The sequence below is a fragment of the Chamaea fasciata genome, unplaced genomic scaffold, assembly GCF_029207755.1.
Source record: "Chamaea fasciata isolate MVZ Bird 193981 ecotype frontalis unplaced genomic scaffold, bChaFas1.0.hap1 SCAF_13, whole genome shotgun sequence".
Lineage (NCBI taxonomy): Eukaryota > Metazoa > Chordata > Aves > Passeriformes > Sylviidae > Chamaea > Chamaea fasciata.
In genome coordinates this window covers 367410-388328 of record NW_027094098.1, presented here as the reverse complement: position 1 = coordinate 388328, position 20919 = coordinate 367410, and the positions used below count along the sequence as shown (strand labels likewise).

Sequence of the window (20919 nt, the reverse complement as noted above, 5' to 3'; positions counted from 1 at the left end):
GTGGCACAATTTTTAACGTGGGCCTTGTTACCTTCTTGACAACTGTATTATCCTTTAAGGAAGGTCTGAAAACTTTTAAGCCCCTTGTATGTGAATATGCTTGGGAGGTGAGGGTTGTGCTGCTTTGCTGTTCTGTGCAAAATAAAGCAGCAGAGGACATTCATGTAGATAAGCACTTCACTCTGACAGACCTGATGTGGCAGGGAGTTAGACAGCATCTCCCTGCAAGCTTGTTTGTATTTACGGGAATACTGGAAGCAACCACCAAATGTTAGTAGTGCTAAAATTACAAGATTTGCCAAATACAGTCTCACTGGAGTTTGGTTGCTTCCCACATTTCTGTCCTCCCTCACAACTGCAATTACAGCTCCCCCCTCTTTTGTTGGCATTCTCCTCACTCCTGTTCACCTCTTCTCACTTCATTAGTGGGCTGCTGTATTTTTTTTTGTTACTGAGCTGCTGGCCTATGACTACATTCCCTTCTCTTTAGCTTACGCTTAACCATTGCCATGGATACAAACTTAGTTGAATTAAATACTGACAACATGTTCACAAAGAATAACGATCCAGTGATGTAAGAGACAAAAGCATATTAGAAGTCAAAGTGATTGTCCTAATAGGTTTTATTGAATACTAAGCAGGGTATTGGAAGGGATGCTGTTCTAGTACATCTGCAGAGCTGTGTTGCCATGCCCAAGTTTCTCTTCCAAACTGCTGCAGTCAGCATCTTCACCTGACCTTGTCAAACTATGTTTTGTTCTTAGTTTAGTGTCAGATTACACATGCGAAGACTACTTAGCGTTTTCAAAAAGCTGCCTTCTGTCACAGTGCCTTAGAGGTATAAATTCATGTATCTAATAAGGAAGTAGTTTTGGGATGAAAAAAGACGCTGAGCATACAGGCCCCATAATTAAATGTTATTTTCTTGGAAAATAATGTTAAAACCAATTCAGCAAAACCAAAGCCATATTTCTGACCTGTCTAGTGCATTGAGTGCAGTGTTTTGGCTTGGTTAGCTCAGGGTGGCCGGGGTGAGTAGCTCTGGTGACCAGCACTGCCTTTGTGGAACTGCCTTTTCTGGAAGGGTGTGCTGTCGCACCCACCTTCCTGAGAGCTGAGGCAGGAGGTGGAGGGAACACATTCAGCTTCTCACCTTGTGAGTTCTCTTAACCTTCACATTAATAGTGAGATGATGGCAGGATTATGGGTGATTTACTGCAAATCCGTGTGGCGCACAGTGTAAACTACAGCTGTGCAAACTGCTACCTCAGCCAAAACCATGTGTCTGGTTCTTTATTTTTCACCTTTGCTGTTGGAGGAAACCTGGAACAGTCCTGTGTGCCCTTGGGAAACTTCTTTTGTTCCCCGTGAAACTTGGCTGGGTTACTTTTGGTTTCCTTCCGAAGGGCTGCCAGCCCTGTGCTGAGAGGTGCATTCCTCTCGCTGTGCCCAGGATCTCCTCAGCAGGCTCATGCCCCTGGGTGGTGGCACATCCTCTGTCTTCCCACCCTGTGAGGTTTAGTGAGTCTTAGAGGGGCATAACCTATGGTTAAATGACAAATATCTGAGACGGTGCACTGTCTGCCACACTCAAATCACAGCATGAATGAAGATCTCGCCTATGTTGTGATGAAACTTGTCATGTTTTCTAAGTACCCAGGACTGTCAATATAGCCTTGCTCATCCTTGACTATATAGTTTGTAATTATGTCAAAGATTCAGCATTCAGGACTGATCACAGAAGATTAGAAAGAGCTGGTTGTGCTGGTACTCAGAATTACAGCTGTCCCCTCTCCCTGGTACTGCATTTGCTCCACATGCTGTGTCCTGTTCTATCACCCTGGTTGACCCACAGGATTGTGTGCTTGGAACCTGATCCAGCTCACTGATGGCATTTACTCTTTTAAAGCTTTCTAGCATCAAACCCCTGAGAACTGTGGATAAGATACAAAAATGGGGTGCAGAGATAATTCAAGGAAAAGAATACCAACTGTTCGTACCAGCTTTAGCTATTTACCAAAAATGCTGTTTCAAGACTTATCTGTTTCCATCTTCACTGTGGTAAGTTAGGGCATAACATCTAATTTCAAATAACTTTTCCTTTGCTTCTCTTTCTCTCCATTAAATAAAATTCTTACCTGCAAACACAGTTTCTCGCAGTACAGGAGAATGAGGAAACTTTTGTGGGGACTTCTTAGGCAGCCTATCAAATTCTCCAGGGGTGGGGTTATAAAATGTTATCAAATATGAATGTTATTCAGAAACTTTGTAAAAAGTTGGGAAGTACCTGAGTTAAAGTTATCAGTTCTTGATAATGAATCCAAGGTTCCCTGTTTCCCAAGATGAATCTCTAAGACATGTTGTGTTTTTTTGCACCCAAAAATTTCCTTACTTACCAATAAAGGCTGAAAATGACTCCCAAATCATCTGAAATGAAGGAGGAGGCATGAGCAGAGTTTGAGGGTTTGTAGGTAGTCAGGGAGTGGGATATGCCCTGTAATTACTTACCCAGAAGCATTCTAAGCACTGTGTTACTGTGGTGGTTTGGGTGGGTAAGCCAAACCAGAGCCCTGCTGTGCTGCCCACCACTAAACCAGGAACAGGTTTAAGGAAATTTAACTTGTAAATTGTTGGAGTGATATTTATTCTCACGCAAATATTCCCTCAATGTACTGCAGTGATTTTTACTGCTGTGATTTTTACTGTGATGATCTCTTCAAGGGATAAAACTGCTTTCAAGTTATGTGATTGAAAAAAAGTGCATCTGACCTTGCATATTCTGAGTGATGTGTGAGAGCTGGGTGCTGCAATAAGTCCTTATTCCCCCTGAGCCACTCAGAAGCCTGGTTAAGAATACACATCCATTAATCTTTCAATCTCTGTGGGACTGATCATTTGATTGCCTGGCTATGTAAACATTTGCATTTTGAGAATATTGAGTGCTCTTTATCAGTAACAAATCACATATTGACACCAACTAGAGATGTATCAGTGCTGTCACCCAAGCAGACCACCCACTGCTTTGGCTTTTGTGATTTCTTTGTCAGGTATTTGCATAGTAGAAGATATTAAAATGAGAATCTACTTAGAAGGGAAGGAATTTCCCTGTTTGTGCAAATCTCTGGAGCCTTGGTATAGCCTTTATTAGATGTGGAGTTTAAAACATCTGTGTTTAAACTGATCAACTGGCATTACTCCTGGGGGAATAAAGCTATTTTCTTATTCCTGATTTTAACCTTTCGTGAGCCAGTTGAACATACTGCTTAGAAATGGAACATGTGTGCCTTTCTCAACCCTTCTGTTCCAGACAGCCCAATTAAAGTGAAATGTGAGGGGTGATTGCTCCAGATGATGTGCTGATCCAATATTAAACAGCTAAAAATATTGAGTAGCTTCATTGTAGCAGGGTCCCATATGCTTCTTGCAGCTAATAAGGGATGGTTTAAATAACAAAATTCAGGAAATAATGAACTTGGTAAACGTTCTGAGGTAGCCAGTGTGAGATTTCTCGTGTCCCAGTCAGGCTGTTCTGTGAGACATGCCATGGCAGACCTTCACACACCCCCGTGCAAATCCCACCAGAGACAAATGGACTGACTTCCAAACCACAGCAACAGAAAGAAACTTTGCCTTCCCCAAACAATGGAACCATGTGTAAGTTCTTTATTCTTTGACCTCGGGGGCATTTGGAGGAGTCACTGGAAGTTTTCCTGTTCCCCCAGGACGTGTCTGTAATTTTGCTCTGAGCTGTGTTGTGGATGCTGGGTCAGGACAAGCTGCTTCCCTGTTGGCTCCTGCTGCCCTTCTGCTCTGGGAACGTGACACAATGACAACAATGAGAGTGTTGTGTCAGGAGTCTTGGATTACCTCTGCAATGAGAAGCAAAATCTCCATCAATTTAAGTGACTCTTCCAATGGCATTTATGTTGTAAAGGGAAACAAGGCTCTCTTACCTTGGAACTGTGAGCCAGCACGGGAAGGTTTCCTGCTGTGTGAAGGACTAATCAGTTAAGTACAGTCTGCGTGATAAATCTGTCTTCTCTGAATACTCCAGACTTACTTTTTCCATGGATGGTTGTCTCCTTTTTAAACTAGATTTATTTCTTTGTGTTTGCAGACTGCTTGAATTACAAAGCAAATGGAGGCTTAGGTTATGACGTGTCTGGCATTTTCCATCTGTGGTACTGACCTACTTCCTTGGCTACTCATGTAATTATTCCACCCACTTCCAATTCACAGATACTTATAAAAAATGAATAAATATAGGTCTTAAATGGGAGCAGGAAATGCTGATTTTTGGCATTTTTCCCACAGTCCCCAGTATTCAGCTCATGAAATAATGTTGAAATTTTGGACTCAAATTTTGTCCCGTTGGTACAGAAGAAAGGGGTTGGAACGGGGTGTAACGTAGCCATGAATAGATGTAAGCAACCTTTATTTCATTTCAAGTTATTCCTGACTTTAGGCCAAAAATTTCAAGTGTTTATTGCAAATATTGGATATGGCCTTTAGAGCAATGTACTACTAATTAGTTGTCTTCCTTTTAAAACAAAGGTCTTTTCACTTACAGTCTAAACTTCATCCTCAAAAATGCTGAGCTCACATTGGTGGCAGCAGCTCTGCTCTGTTGGACATGACCTACTTGAAATTAATACTTGTAGCTGAGCACAAGCCTGAATTTACATCACAGTGCATCTCTCCAGATGTGTTTACCAGAATGTGTTTATGAAACTACAGCCTAGGGCAGGAGAGGTTGCAGCTGCACCTCGAGCTGGAGAGACTCCTGTGAACAACTCATGCAAAAGTTTTCTGTATTAACAACTCTCCTAAAATGTGCCCAAAGCAGGGTCTAAGAGCAATTTCAGGTAATGTTTTTAGAGATGCTCAGCTGTGAAACTGCTGCAGCTCCTAAGGTGTTTGCTGATTACTTATTGATGCTTTGTCCTGATGTATATAAACAGCTCCACTGCTCTTTGAAGCATGCAAAGGAAAAGAAACACAAGGCTCTCCAGTTTGGCTCTGTCAGGCAGCAGGTTTTAAGGATGAATAGGCACCAAAAAGAGGTATTTACAAGGACTCAAGGAGTTTGAAGTAGACTTACCAGCTTTATTAATTGTAAAAATGAAAGGGCAGTTAAAAATGGGCCAGCTGATTCAGTCAGTGGAGTTAGAGATATGGGAAATAGGCAGTGAGAAGGAACACACCACTTTCTTTTCTTCCAGATGCCTTTTATTAGCTCCTCAGAGATGTGGCAGCATCCCAAGCCTTGCTTGAGCCACAAGAGCTATTTATACAAAGTTACACTTTTCATAGTTTCCAGTTTTATGTGATCTCCAGAGAAGCCAGAGATTATTGCTACTGCATGTTCCTTACCTGGGTGTTCAGGGAGGTTGTATGATGTGTCCTGGGATAGCCAGGGCTTTGCCCCTTTGCCTGGTATATTAAAACCTCTCTGTCCCAAAAGAAATGCAAGGCCCAAAGGTCAGTGTGAATGAGACATGAAGGAAAGATCTTAGGAATGCTCTCTGTCCCTGGGCCAGGTTCATTTCCAGCTGCTGTTGTTTTCAAAAGTTTATGTGAAGTTTGAGTTTATCTTGTGCCTGTATTCCAACCATGGCACTCTCACCAGGGAAGGAAGGGCAGTTGCTTCACTTGCATTGTGCCCATTTCCATGCACAGTTTTGTTTTGTGATCCCTGTCTGCCCATCCTAAAAGTACAACATTTAATTTCCCTGTTCTCAAAATCCCTGCCACTCTGGAAGACTCAGAATTAGACTCAGAATTTTGTCAAAGAGGTGTGGTTTTTTTGGTGTATTTTTTTTTTCTTCTTCCTCAGACTTTTTTTATTATCTGAGTAATTTATGGGTGAGACAAACTTCCTGTCTGCTACCACAGTACCACAGGAAATAAGAGTGGCCCTCAGTCATTCTAGTCACTCTACATATTTATTTATGTTTCTTATGATGGAGTCTGTTGAATGATTCTTAGAGCTCACCTGTTACTGGCTTTGGCATGCTGTGCAGTGGAAGCCAGAAGCTGTAACCTTGATGCAGGAGAGCTATTGCTCTGCATCTTTGCACTCTGGCCTCTTATCAGCTGATTCAACCTGAGACCTGTTATTTTTGATGGATAGGACTGTTGAGAGTGAAGGCTGACCTTGGGATGTGTCCGCCAAGACCAAAGATGGCATTTTGTAAGGTTTGTGCCTTAGCTGTAATTATCAAATTTGTGTAGCTGCCCCTCTGCTCTTCACTTCAGATTGACCTGCCTGTGCCAAAGCTACAGAGGATAGGGAAATATTTTGAAAAACTGATATAACAAGTTACTTCTCTGACCTAAAATGCTCTAGGATTCTTTTTTTTATCCAAGACTAGTGTAGGAACAATTTCATATGACGGTGATGATCTCCTTAACTTTCATGTTCCAAAGAAAGGGAACAGAGGAGAGAAGCCTGAAGAACAGTTGAGAAAAACAAAAGACAAATACAGGTAGGCTGTAAAACAGCATCTCTACTGCCCAGTGATGAGCACAGTTAGGACATTTCCTTGCTACCCAATTGATTATGGTGTCTTCCAAAGAGCAGTGAATTACCTTGCCCACTGTGTCAAGAAATGCTCCATTCAAGAAAAAAATTAAATAAAATATCTTTACAAATTTTCCATAATTTCCTTAATTTCCTTAATCCTTAACAAATTTTTCCTAAAAGTGGGGATTTAGTGTCTGGATTGTATCTTGTAATATTTTTGACACTACTCAACAATCAATTCAGCAAGTCGTGATTCAAGGGCCTTTTCTTTTGTTAATAAACTTGGGTTGCATTCCAACTTCTACAGAGATGGGGGATAATTTATACAGATAAGAAATGGCTTTTTCATTTTTAATGTGTATGGCTTGTGTGTACATTTTCTTCAAAATCAGTTATTTCTTATGTGGGAAGTAGCCCCAAACCAGCAAGGGCTGCAAGTGGTTTGGTATTGTGTTCTGTGGTTGGTGGCTGCATTACCTTCTGTCTCATAGGAATGAATGGGAGTTTAAAAAAAGCAAACCCATTTTTTTACTTGAGTTTTCTCTTTAAATATGTATAAGAACACTTTGCTGTAGTGTTTATCCACGAAACAGAAGAACTTTGTGTGGAAAAATGAGAAAATATTGCAATAAGGGCACTTATGTTGAGCTGTGTTGGCTGATAGTCTACTGCTGGTCTTTAATCTTTAAAGTATTTGCAGTAACTCTTATTTTGTTACTTTAGGAAAGGTAGAAAAGAAGCATTGGGAGTTACTTAGGAGTTGTTATTGACATATTTTTTTCTACTTGCAACTGGTGAGGCTGCAGTAGAGAAAGAATTGCTCTTACTTGTTTTCATATAAACCCTAATACAGAAGGGCAGGGGAAAATATCTCTGGGTTAAGGATTAAGTTATGTTGGCTGGGTGGAAGTGGCTTTCTGTTAAAAACAAACAAAAAAAGGGTAACTTCCTAGGAAGCTCCTAGTAAACGTTTGGTAAGTCTCCAAGAGGAAGCAATGGAGTGGTTTATTGTTTAAAACATGGCTGAGAAAGTTTCCTGTCTAGCCCTCATTTAATACCTAAGGGTAAAAGACTGTGTATTCCTTACAGTGGTGTTTGATATTGCAGACATGTTCTTTGAAAGCCAAGGGAAAGGCCTGCTAAAATCCCTGTTCTTCTCCCAAAAGGCAAGATGTGGAAGTTTGCCTTCCTGTAATGGTGAAGAAATATTCAGTAGACATTCTCTCTACACCTCTGGTCAATTAAATGCTTAAAATAATGTATGTTCCTTATATTTTATGTTTCAGAAAAATCAATTTAACAGCTTACTGCTGAAGTTCTTGCCAAGTGAGACTGTAGATCTTTTTTTAAATCACAGAAGATGCTGTGGAAACAGGTGACTGAGGAGGTTCTCTGTCCTAATCTCTGCATGCTCCTGTGTTACAGAGCGAATGAAACTGGTGAGGAGCAAGTTCTTTCTTCCCTCTCATTTTACCTTTTTTGGCTCTAACACTGTGTTTTTCTGATTCTGCAGCATTGCCTGAACATTTTAAGCACCAGCAACACTATGTAGCCCAGTTATGCTGCAAGCAGGAATTAATCCCCCTAAAGCACTGCTGGCTGATCTTTAGGCTGAAAGTTGTTCAATCCCTTCTAAAGACATGTTTACAGAAACCCAGAGAACTCCTCATGATGCCTTTTAGAATCAGAGGAGGAATCAGACTGATCCTCAATTTATTTGATGCTAGTCAGGTTGAACTAAGAGAAATCTATAATTTGTTACTTAAACAGAAATTATGTTCACCTGAAGTCAACACAATTTCAGGAGCTTTCTGAGAAAACTTTTGTAGTTGAAAATTGTTGGCTTGCAGTGAACAAAACTCTGGCAGAAGCACATGCTCTTCCTTTCAGTATAGCTGGGATTTCTGGTCACACCACCTCTGCATGTGATTTATAGCAGCATGGAACCTGGTACATTAAGAACAGGGTTCTTTTTTTTGTTTTGTTTTGTTTTTTTGTACGTTGTTCATCTTGTCCAAGGAAGATCCTTGAGTAAGAAGGCAGACACAGGCAGTAATGATGACTGAGCTTTGCTGATTTGTACCACATCTATCAGTAAAACTCATCCATGTACGTATTTGGGTTCATAGTCATTCATGTTTCGTATTTGTCATATTTGCATACAAAGCCCCAAAATATTTTGCAGGAGCCATTTGTTTTGCCACACTTCTATATTTTTATTTAATCAGCAATGTTGCAGTTGACAGTTATAAGACCAGGAAATAAGTTGCAGGGAAAACCAGTTTCAGGTTCAACTTTATTGTTGCTGAACTTATGCAATTTTCTTCCTCCTTTTAACCTGGACTCTGCATTAAATTATATACAGTTTTAAAGAGTGATTGCCTTTCAGAGCATGTCAGTTAAAGGATTTGAAGGTGAAAGGCAAGCTCTACTTTTTATGTTAGTATTTGTATCACTTTCCCTAAGTCTTAAGATACCATTCAGTACTTTGACTACTTTCTGTGCTCTCTTCATTCCACTGATACTACAGAACTTGAGCAAGAAAAGAGAAATAATGAAGGGTTTAAAGTTTTGTGTGAAGGAGTGTGTGGAAAGATGTCTCATTTGTTAAAAGATTACATTTTCGAGATCTGTATAAAGCTGGGATGTTTGAACTGAATCATTACCTTTTTTCTTTCTGGCAATTAAATCTTTCATCTTCCATGAAGATTCTGTTTTATATTACTGAGCTCTGAAAAGGATCCCTCCCAAACTTACAAACACCCTCAAACTTGCAAACTGGAAAAGCATTTGAGCCTGAGAGGGGCCTTTTGGGTTGGAGAGTCTGTCCTTTTGGCTAAAGAATAGAGAGAGCATATAAAAATGGTGGTAGGGTAAGGTACAGGGAAAGTGTCTGGGGAGCCCTGACATATTTATGGATTAATGCACCTTGCCAATGGTTCCTTTTGCTGGGTTTTCTACCCTGGTAGACCTGACAGAGGGTTGATCACCACCTAAATTAACTCTTCTAGAATTCCATGGGTGTGCATCCCACTGTGCTTCAGTCCCACTGGGATCTGGGAATAAAGCACAACTCGGTAATGGTTGTGCTGCAATCCAGGAATGACAGAGCTGGGTAAAACTGCTGGGCTGTGGGAGTAATTCCCAGCCCTGTCAGAAAGGCTGGGAGAGGGGAAACTGCAAATATTTGGTGAAAAGGCAGAGGTGGTATTGGGAGAAATCCTCAATGATGAGAGTTTTTTATTTTCTTTTATTAGCTCAATTTGCTGAAGTCAGAACCAGTCTCTGACCTGTGTGATTTCAGTTTTATGGATAAAGATGTGCTGACCATATACACATTATTCCCAGTTTATTACAAATCTGATAGTTTGGTACTTTTTTTTTTTTTCTGGGAAAGCAAGAGCTTTACACTTGTGGAAAAACCACTAAATTTAAATGAAAGATTTCAGAATGAGGTTGATCTTTTAATTTTGTAGATTGCTGCAAAGTTGAAGTAGTCTTCAAAAAGTGTTTGAATCTAAAAGCTGAATCAGGATCCAGATCTGACTTTTTTACCTCTGCCTATTCTGCTGGCTGAAACAAATTTACTGTAGTTTTCTTTTGAAGGGGAATGTAAAAGATAGAAAAAAGCCAATGAAAAGAACTAAAATATGACTCAGAATCTTGGAGTTTTATTTCACAGTTTTGGCTCATTGTTATGCTCTTTATATCTTCTCCTTATCTTGAGTTACACAAAAAATAGTCTTATCTTTAGTACTTGAAAGCAGAAACCTTGACTTGTCTTTTGGGTTGTCTGGGCTGGTTTCATAAGAAACTCTTTCTAAAGAAAAAAATAAATTCAAATGTCGAACAATTTTCACATAGAAGAGCCTAACATGTAGAAATATTTTCCATCTCACTCATATCCCCTGCCTTATAATTTTGTCTTGTGCTGTTTGCAGTCTCTAGTGTGGGTTTTTTCTATTAAAAACTGTTGCCTGGAAACTTGGAGCCTGATATAATTTTTTTCCCCCCAACTTCAGTTTGACAGTAAACTGGGGCTTGGAACATTTTGTAATATAGCTTCATTATAAAAATCCTAAAAATGTCCTATCTCATTTTCTGTCTTTGCTGAAGAAATTTTTTGCTATTCCTTGGTGTGTAACACCATAAGCATAGTTTGTCATTCTGGATTTTGAGGGAGGTTTCTCTCAGTTCATGAACGATAAGAGTTCAGCTATCCAGAAAATACACTTACACTCTGCTTTTCCATGCATATTGTTGTGTAAGTAAAATTATATCAGGTAGTAATTTAGTGTCTAATTTCTAAAAGCCATTAAGAGCTCTTTGGAAACTCGTGGAATTTTCACTGCTATAAAACAAAGCTCCTGAAAGCCCCACTTGGTGATTTCCATTAGATAACCACTTCTTTTAGTATGTGGTCGATGTGGTTAATGACTGGTGTTTAAGAGCGTGAATGAATTTGACTGATCACTGCAAGAATAAGCAGCTTGTCTAAATTGATAAGTTTCAATCAGCTTTTGCTGCAGAGATGTGAGTGCCACATTGCCCTTCACGCTAACTTCTCCTTTTTAATTGTTCTCACAATGCCTTACGCAGTGGGACAGACATTGTAAATAGCATTTAGGGTTTAAATTATCATCTGCAGTTCAATATAGGTGGGAATGTTAAGTGCAAGGGTGAAACTGAACAGAGTGAAGTGGTGCATAGGAATAAGGAGAGGGCGTTAGACAAATTTGTAACCAGCCTTTTTTTTCCTGTGTCAGAACAGAGTGCCAGCACTTCTTGTCTCCCTGAAGGGATTGATTGTGATCCCTTGTGCTGTCCTTTGAGGACTTGGGTGCTCAAAGGCTGCTGAATGGGATCTGGAGATGGGCGTTGCTAGGACTGTGATTTAGAAATGCTTAACCTGGAGATGCTCCTCTGCCTACAAGCAGGAGTTCTCTGTTGAGCATAAAAAGAAAAGAACCCTCTGTACTTTCCTAATTTTGTTTTTCAAACTGCTGATCTTCTCCTAATAATATTTCAACTTAAATAATTTTTCTAAGAAGCATCAAGCAATTGGAAGGATTGTATCTGAATGAGGGATAGAACAGGTTTGAAACCAAGCACTGGGATTGAGTTAAGGGGTTTTGTGGTCCATGTTTTCCCCAATTCCTGGACTTCTGAGCATGCCTTTTTGTTTCCAGAATTTGTGGAACGTGGATATGTAGGTTCTGGTCAGGCTGAAACCTGTAAGGGCTGAAATTTTGAGGAACAATTCAGAGATGCTGGCAAGATAATATAGTGCATGTAATTAATAGTTTTATTGAGAGAACAGTGTCTCCTGAAATGCCCAGCCCTATTTTCTTCTGGTTTTTGTCAGTGACATTGGCATTTTTTGTTAGTTCTGTACACTTAAGAATAGGAATCTGAGTGATTTTGGTGAGTTTGTTTCCCCCCATCTCAGTTTGAGAAGACAGGTGTCTGCTAAGGAAGGCAGGAGCCTCCCTTGGAATGGAGAATGTAAACCCCCTTTCTCTGAACTACTATAATTTTGAAATTAAGGGCCTCTCAGGCAAAGATATGGGAATAGGAATAACAGTTATTTATTAGGAAAATTAAAATTAAAATGCTGTAGTAAAAAAACAAAACAAACAAAAAAACATCCCCCAAAACCAACCAACCAACCAACCACAACAAACCCCCCCCCCCCCCAAAAAAAAAAAACCAACCAAAAAAATCTCACAACCACTGACAGAATACAACCTGACACCCTGTTGGTCACAGTGTTGGTAGAAGTCCAATTAAGTCCTCCTGAAGTGACAGATGTGGTCCTGTTGGAGCAGAGATGATCCTCTAGAAGGGTGTAGTGCTCCTCTCAAGCCCCAGTGGTGGTGAGATGGGTCTGCTCTTCCTCTGGGAATCCAGTGCAAACAGCCTGTCCTGGTGTTCTGAATCCTGGGTTTTATCCAGGTAGGAATGCTGGGCTCCTCCCACTGGGATGATGTAATTGTATCAGTCATGCAGTGAGCCTCGATGGTCCATTAACAGCAGATTCCCCCTGGAGGGAGGATGCGTAGAAGAAGAGGTAAAGAACACTGCCCCACCTGGTTTAACAGCTGCCCATTAACAGAGGAAATCCCCCTGCCCCAGAGAAGAGACAAAGAAAAACACCTCCCCAGCTGTTTTCAGCAGATGGTGATAGAATACATACTTCTGGTTACGTCTTGCATTGAGACCTAAGACATCCCCAAAACTTTACACAGCAGCAGTATTTTGGTACATTACAAACCAATTGTTTTTGTATTGCACAAAAGCCCCACAAGGTTAACAAAGCCAGTGGTATTAGACGGGACACTTATTTGTAGTTGTACAAAAGCTGTTGAGTTTGGCAGTTTCTCATACAACAGGAAACTCAGCTTGGTGACTCAGCTTTCACATTAACTGCTCTGTTTAGCTTTTCAGCCCCTTGTTACTTGAACCATTAAATCTAAGCAGTGCTGCAGTTACTGTTAAGGTTCTATCAGATCTCCTAGTATTGAGATACTCTGTTTGTAACTCTGCAGAGCTCTCATTTTTGGGAAGTCAGTAGAAGTGCACTGACATTTTGTAATTTCCACTATCAGTATCACTCGTCTTTGAGGCTTTCCTGCCATCCAGGTTAAATGTCATTCCACCATGGTTACTCATGATTTCTATCCTTAATATTGAAATTATTTATGCAGTCTTGATATACTTTACTTTTTACAAGTTGTATCTTAGATCTGTCTCTGTTATGCTCATTTTCTTTGTATCTTCTGGCTCTGTTTTTAAAGATCTGAGTGAACATATGATACATGTGAAAAAAAGCAATAGAAATAGAGGAAAGCAAAACTGCAGAATTGATAAAAGAAAGCCATCATTAACTACGATGCAGTCTTTAAAACTTGTTATCTGCTCTTACTGATATCCATTTTTCCATGCAGAAGTGAAGTACAGCAGCAGTCCTTACTCAGGATATTACGTTTCCCATAATTTGGTTGCACTCCACTGACCCTGTTTGCTTGCACCACTTTAAATCTTACCCTAGTCTCCCAAAAATGCGGTTACTCACATGAAGTCATAGGCTTCAAGGTAAAACAGCAACAGAGGAGCTACTTGAGGGTAGAAGGGGCTTGGCCAGACTGTTCAACAGCCTGCACCAATTTCCAGGAAAAACTGGACAGGGAAAAGCAAGCACAGCATGTGGTGGGCTGTATGCAGGTATGAAGGACTGTTTCCTCTCTGCCTAGGAGTTAAATCACCACTAGCTTGCCTTGTAATAGAAGCTTATAATTTTAATTAGTTTTTCACCTGTTTGAAGTAATGCAATGTTCCTCCTGTGCGTGAGGCACTGACCGAGGGGATCCTGCTTGTCAAGTGTTTCTTAAAGAACTGAAAACTCAAAACTGCTGTGAAGCATGACCAGGAGTAAAAAAAAAAAAAAAAAAAAAAAAAAAAATCTTATAGATCTACAATGATTTTCACTGTGGGTAATCCACTGTGTGAAACACTGCCATTGGGTTTTAGTTTGCAACCTTAGAGAAGTATTTGACATTTACTCAGCTAAAGGATGGAGTATAAATTAATTTAAAAAAATAATTCCTGGCAGTTTTGGAAAGAAGACAAGTCCTTTTCGACTCCTTTCACTCTTTTCTTAAAATGAGTGTTCATATTAGCTGATTTTTTAGTGTCAATTAGATATAGCCTTTAACGTGTGTTTAATTCTTTGTTAACCAGAAGTTGGTTGCAATAAATACTAGCACAAATATTCTGCTTTTTTGCTGACTTTCTCCAGGATTGTGATGTGTGTCTCTGAGGCTACAGGGAAGTTAAATAGTTTGCAACAGCACCAGACAGGAACTACAAAATAAGTCTCTGCTTAAAGTCTCTCTCCCCTGTCAGCTTTCAAATTTAATTATGATGGAATTTGGGAAAGTACTAAGAGTTGCTATCTTCTGTGTATGTGCAAGAGATAAAGTGTATATTCAATAATAACACACTCTTCAGAATCTGATCTTTGGTCTGTTAACATGCTGAACATGCCTTTTTTTTTTACAGCAGTGATTTATAGTCCAACATAACCATGCAGAATCACTTCATTATATTTGAATAATGAAAAGAGTGCCATCAAGATGGCATGTCTCAGGGGAGCTTTCTGAGGCAATACTTTAAACAAATGACTTTTTAGATAAATTTATTATGAAGTGTGATGAAAGGCATTTTTCTTGGCAGTCACATCTTGCAAAATCAATGAGGTTTGTTGTGCTGTAGTGTTGGGGTGGTGTTTTTTTTTTTTTTATCTCTTACATGAGTAAAGGGTGAATCCATTGGAACAGTGGTTGGTGTTTTGCTGGCACCATGGAAAGGAGACACAGTGCTGTAATGGGCAGCTATAATTCTGTCTGATCGTGTCTGCTAAATATTTATGGGCCAAACTTACAACCCAGTACCACAATCAGTGGAAAGTTTATTAGTTACTTTTTAAAATAATTTTTATAGGTATCCACGAGCACTCATTCTGTGTTGTTGTGTAAATACATGGTTTTATGCAATTTGGAAAAAAAAAAAAAGACAGAATTTGACCAACACTTATACTATTAAAAGAACTCTCAGCCTTTGTACTGGCAATTTGTTAAATTGTGTTATGAAAAGTTTACAAAACCACCCAGAAAACACCAATATTATTATTTGTGTAGTATTAGAAATACCATTTTCATTCCTCTGGCATGTTTAGGATCCTTGAACTTCTTGTTTCAATACCTAATATTTAATAACTAGTAAGAAATAAACTGTGCTTTCTCAAATATCTTTATTTGTTTTGTTATCAAAGTAATCATTCAGGACAAATATGTATTGAATGAAGATACCTCAGGCTGTATCTTGGAGATCTCCATTTTGAGCTGTTCTTTCCACTTTTTTGAAGTTATTTGAACATGGTTTTTTTTTGTCTTGAGACGATGCCTCCTTGGCCCTTCTTAAATATAATATCTGTTCAAGAGTAGAATATGATTTAAAAGAGTATTATTTTTAAGAGGTGGATTGTGTCTATACAACACATAGAAAAATTGCTGGCTTTCTCCCTTTCATAACTGCAAAAGTTTTTGTGCTCCAATCCACATATCATTGCCTGAAAGGTATTAACAAATGTGACAGTAAAAATATTTTGGTTGCAACTCAGTACTCCTGGATTATTTACCTGAAACAACCACTCAGTGTCCTTTAATCACTTCTTTTCTGTACCTTGAAAATATGATATTTCCCACTTCTTGTGAAGAGCATTGAGATCTAAAACACAAAAGTGCCATGGAATTGTTATGGATTGCAAATGTCCTCCAGAGATTAAAAAAGGGAGGTACAAAAGATTCTGGGAGAATGAACTTACTTCTAGAGCTGAGCTGACTTTTCTCTCAGTGATGAAAATTTGCACCTCAGGATTTGGTGGCTGTCAGCCAGGGTGCCCAGTGAGAGGAGCAGGGTGGCAGAGCTGTTGCTGGAGCTCCTGCAGGTAGGAGAGAGGACACCTCTGTCTGCCCATTTAAATGCTCCTTGATCCTCCTCCCCCAGACAGATTTCACTCTGTCCCTGAACGGAGCCTGCAAACAAATCCTTCATGATCAGAGAGAAATACCTAATTCTCTTCTTTTCTGGCAAGATTGTTTACAATTTCAGTTTAACAAAATTCAAAACTGATTTTACTAATAAAAAGCACTAAGAATTTTCTCCCTCTTTAAGGACTAAATCTTTTATAAAGTTTTAACTCAGTAACAACTTCTGTTAGGAAGTTCAATAGCAAATTACAATAAGGTTGAACTCACTGAACCTTAAGTAAAATGGATATTTGGTTAGTCCCTGTGTTTGAATATTCTGTAGCTTGTTGCATTAACTAAGAAGATATTCAGTTATGAGGGAGAAGTAACTGTAGTCAGTTTCCTTTTTTGAATTCCAGTTTTTTCTACAGTAAATGCAAAGCTGCCCATGCTTAATTCCTCCTAGATGGGTTAATTGATTCTGCGGTCGCCAAGTGTGTGACCTGGCTTCTGGTTCACCGAGCCACTGAGTGTGGGATCGAGGTGATGCATTTATTTCTGTTTCATTTGGTGAGTGCATTTTGATCAGAGTTGTGAAAGATGTGAACTGGAGGCGTTAGGAGGGAAACTTGCCCTTCACCTTGGGCAGATCCAGCTCCAAAGTGTACAGGGGCTGTGCAAACACGGGTAAGCACATGGGGTCTGCGAGATGAGCCTGCCCTTCACTTGTATGTTGGACTTTATATTGAACTAATTCATAATTTGATTTTTGACATCTCAGTAATTACTGCCAGCAAAAACTAGTCATTTTAATGGTAGCAATATACTGCCAAGCACATTTAACTTTGACAGCAACTTCAAATGACTTTGCCTCAGCTGCTTGCCTGGTCTTTGTGGGCACTTTTACAATCGACTGAGGACTTGTACAGAAGCCTTTGGTAAAAGCAATTTGCTCCCAGTGACTTAATTGGCTCCATCAGGCCAGGGTGTGATTTCAAGAGGTTGTTAATCCCACCTGGAACTAACCTTTTTCAGGCCAAACACACACACAGGGCCTGGGACAGTCTGATTTCTGTTGAGTCTGATTTCCTCTAAATCTTGATGACCCTTCAAAAGCTGCTGTGATGCTCTGAAATGACCCCAAACGGGGACCTTGTCTCCCCAGAAAAACCACACTGTTTAGCAGCAGCTTTTCTCCCATCCCTACAAGTGTTATTGTTGCCCACGCTTCCCTCCCTGTGTGTTTGCTGCCTGCAAAGGGCACTGACAGAGGGACACCCAGTACAGGTGGAGGTGCCTGGCTCTGACGTTCACTTTTGTTACCTGCCTGAAGCATCAGCTCCCGGTTCTGATGAGATCTTTGTCAGGCACAGTGCAGAACTCAAAGGAGCACTTTCCTTGGTGCTGCCTCTAGCACTCACAGGCTTCTGGTTTGTCATTTTGGTGACAATTTGGAGCTTTTCAGTGCTTTAGTAGCCAACACTGAAAAATCTCTCCTCCATACAGATGTTTTTTTCTGGACTAACAAAGTGCTTCTAAAGAGGCTGTAGCTGCTTGCTGTCCATTCAGGCACTTCTGTACATAATACTTGGTTAAGGAAAAAGAAAAAGTTAACTTATGAGTTAATAGAAGTGTTTCTGTGCGTTTGGAGGGAGAGCACAAAGTTTAAAAGAACAACTGAAAGACTGATCATGCTAATGACTGCCTCCCAAAATATCAGGAACATACTCATGAACAAATAATAGAGATAACGTGAATTCTTCTTTTCTTTCTGCTCACAGATCTGTTTGCGAACATTTAGATTGTGACAATACCAATAGCCAAATTAACTGAAATATAATAATGGATTTCTGAAACCATTAACACACTGTCAGTAATTGGCTTCCTTCAGCTGTATTCAGTTTACAGGACTTTGACTGAGCTCCATTGCTGAGATTGGATAAGGAATTGCCAAAGTTTCTGTTGTGGATACTCCTGTACACTTAGAGGTGTCTGAGATTGTGCTGATTGTTAAATTTCACAACTTGCTCAGCCCACTCTAAAGGCTGTTTTTGAGGTATTTGCTCATCTTCCTCCTTCCTGTTCCTGATTGTCCCTGCCCCTGCAACTCTCATTGGCAAGGGACTACACACATGTGGTAACTCTGGTTAACGAGAATTTCCAGTCTCCATTCAGTTCAGGATCAGATAGAAAGTGCTTCCATATCACCCAGAGAATAAAGCCAAGGGAATTCTCGCAGTAGTCAGAGAGAGTGACACACATGAGAGTTAATTTTTAAGGTATCCAAGAGCAATCTGCATTAAATTGTTAATAATGTCTTTTGGAGTGTTTGAGGCCATGTAAATTCTACTGATTTTGCAGTTAGCTGGGGTTATTTGGGAATATCTGATATGAGGAATGTGATGACTGCAGGTTGGATGGAAATACGTGATAGAATGTGTAGGGATTCATTTGGGCCTTTTAATATTATTTAAATATTAAAACATTCTTTCCATATTTCTGTGGCCTCCAGCATAGGTTAAAGGGAGAATTTTGTGCATTTTGTTTGATGCAAGTTTTCACTTTCAACACTTAAAATCTTTTTCTTAGTTTTTTTGGACAAGAGAGCTGCAGTTTTCCCCAATGTTTATTCACCCAGGAATTGAAAGGAGTTGAGGATTTTGTTGTGCCAAACGCATATTTCCTCTGCTGTACTTATTTTAGGCTGGTTGATTTTGTGTTTTGTTTTGTGTGTTGTTTTTGTTTGGGTTTTGTTTGGTTTCATTGTTATTGTGGTGTTGGGGTGGAGTTTTTTGTGTGTTTGTTTGTTTGTTTGAAGAAGTTCAGTTGTGGTTTTGGAAAAGAATTGCTAAACAGTTCTTTAGAATGAGGCAGGTGGCTTGCCTGTGTTCCTCCAGTAGGTCAGCACTGTGCTCACTACATTGCAGCATCACTAAGTCCTTTATAGTGCTTGTCATTTGGTGAAAGATTAACTTAAAGACATGACTACAAACTCAGACCCAGCAGTACATGGAGTTCAGATTTCTGCAGAATGTTTCTTATGCATTCAGGGTGTATTTCAGGCACAATATGCTCAACGTGAGGCTGGCAGCAGATTAACCTTGGTGGTTTAGATTGTATAAGGCAGGGATTACAGCTACATGTGTTTGCTGCTCAGGTAGCTGATGGAAAGAAGTTGGTGTTCTGAAGCCACAGGATTATGTCTGGGTAATGTTTGATCCTGTAGTAAAATGCCTGCCCAGACCTCCATTCTTCTTGGCTTAAAAATGTCAATATTATTTGGGTGATGTTAAACAGCATAAGGAAAAGCAGTGGAAAGAATTCCGGCTGTTGTGGCTTCCAGCTAAGCCACTGTTTAGCACATGTTCACTTACAAATGAGGGGATGTTGTGAGGTTCTCCTGGCTCTGCTTTGGGCCTTCAGCTTTCTTTTGTGGAGAAAAGGTGAAATAAAAGGGGAGGGGGGAAAAATAGGACACTGTGGATAAAGTTGAAAATGCAACTGCAGTGGAGTTGAATTGTGCCAGATTGGGTAATGGAAGCTGGGATTCTTTTAATTCAGCATCAGGGCTCTGCTCTGTAGATGCTCAGGAGGGAGCACAAAGATGGCTCTCCTTGGCTGGTGTTTCTTTGTGGGCACTTCCAAGCTCTCTGTAAATAACTTGCTGGCTCCATCTGTAGATGATTTGGAGCAGCTCTTGGTTACCAGTGTCTGGGATCTTCAGGAGACACCTTCCCTGTGATGGGAGGAGGGGAAGGTGTGCCAAGGGGAGGAGCAGCTTTGCTTAACCAGAAAAACCTGACAGAGGTTATACAACCAGGTGTCCAAAAGTGGCCAAAAGGCCACCACCAGATCATGAGGAGTTCCTGAGCAATGCCAGCCTGGCTTGGTTTTAATCCTCTGGGAACTGATAGCCAGCCTTGGTGTAGCCATCCATCCATCATTCTGTGAATATGCAATTGTGTACTCAGCCAGCTGAGGTGGTTTTACTTTCTTGTTCCCAAAGATTTGCAGCTAAATAAAACAGCCATGTGAGAGAACCTAAACCTGCACACCTGTAAAGATAACCAGCGGTACTGGGAGCTGCCAAGTGATGCAAACAGGGATTTCAGGTGGGAGGTTCTGTCAAAAACTGATTTTTCTAAAAAGCAGAGCCCCTAGTCAGCATTTAATCTGGCTTTGTTATTGCTATGATGTGTGGTGAAAGGGTCACCTGAAATAGCTTGGAAAATGTAATCTGTCTTTTACTATCCAGTAAATGGAACGTGCTCCAAATTCTAAGAAACCTAAATTCAGTTTTAACCACTGGCCAAAGAGCCACCAGTGACTCTGTGAATGAGTCCCAGGCAGGCCTAGGGATTCACAGAGTCATAGGGATGCATAGAGCTTTGCTTCAGGAACTTCTGAATTGGATTTGGTTTTTAACCAGCCCCATGTCTCACCCGTAGATCCTGATTTTCTATTTTACTCAGGAAGACACACTGAAAATTTGTGAAATGAAAGAGAATAAAGTGAGGTTTGGGAATATATTAATTGAACAAAAGCTTTAGTTTATAGGATCCTAATGTCAGTAAAGCCATGTGAGGTGCAGGCTGAGATAATTTGCTCCAAAGTGTTTTCCTGTTGCACGGGTGTGACTTTAAACCCCGGTGTGCTTGTAATGAGATTTTTTGCTGCTGCTATGAATTACTAAACTAAACTTATAAGGATGCTTGAGCAGCATCTGTATGTGGGAGTGAAAATGAGCTATTAAAAACATTGAAAATATGAATGTCTGAAATTAGAATTAGTCACACTCTTTTTGGTTAGATTTGCAAGTCTCCCACTCAGAGAACTGTTAAATACTTTTAATTCTTTAGTTGT

General features: G+C 40.0%; 1 long non-coding RNA gene across 9 annotated transcripts in view; it reads left to right on the top strand.

The window, feature by feature from the left end:
* LOC136296474 (uncharacterized) overlaps positions 1–20919 on the top strand; it is a 69508-nt gene that overhangs the window by 17581 nt on the left and 31008 nt on the right. For 2 of the 9 annotated variants that reach the window (XR_010722941.1, XR_010722938.1), the window contains exon 3: positions 7813–7965. The exons of 6 other annotated variants lie outside the window; for them this stretch is intronic. This is a non-coding gene — a long non-coding RNA (uncharacterized lncRNA). Of the gene's footprint in view, positions 1–3722; positions 5850–7812; positions 7966–20919 lie in introns of those variants that run through there. One more of the 9 variants, XR_010722937.1, reaches the window with a different exon arrangement.